The sequence below is a fragment of the Penaeus monodon genome, chromosome 30 (genome assembly GCF_015228065.2).
Source record: "Penaeus monodon isolate SGIC_2016 chromosome 30, NSTDA_Pmon_1, whole genome shotgun sequence".
NCBI lineage: Eukaryota > Metazoa > Arthropoda > Malacostraca > Decapoda > Penaeidae > Penaeus > Penaeus monodon.
In genome coordinates this window covers 3,999,181-3,999,407 of record NC_051415.1, presented here as the reverse complement: position 1 = coordinate 3,999,407, position 227 = coordinate 3,999,181, and positions in this window count along the sequence as shown.

Below are 227 nucleotides of genomic sequence, written 5' to 3'. Positions count from 1 at the left end.
CCCATGAAAAGAAAACAGCGATAACAGACGAACTAAACTTGAGCATAAAATTCTTGACAAACATAACTAGCATAACAATATTAGTTCTACGCCAGACATCGAAAATCAAGAACAAGTTACCAGTTATCATAATTCATCTTTTAACCCTCATGAAACTCCTGAATAGCAAAATGGAGCAACGAAATCAATCACGTTGCAAAAAAATGAATGAGGAGAATAGCGATAAG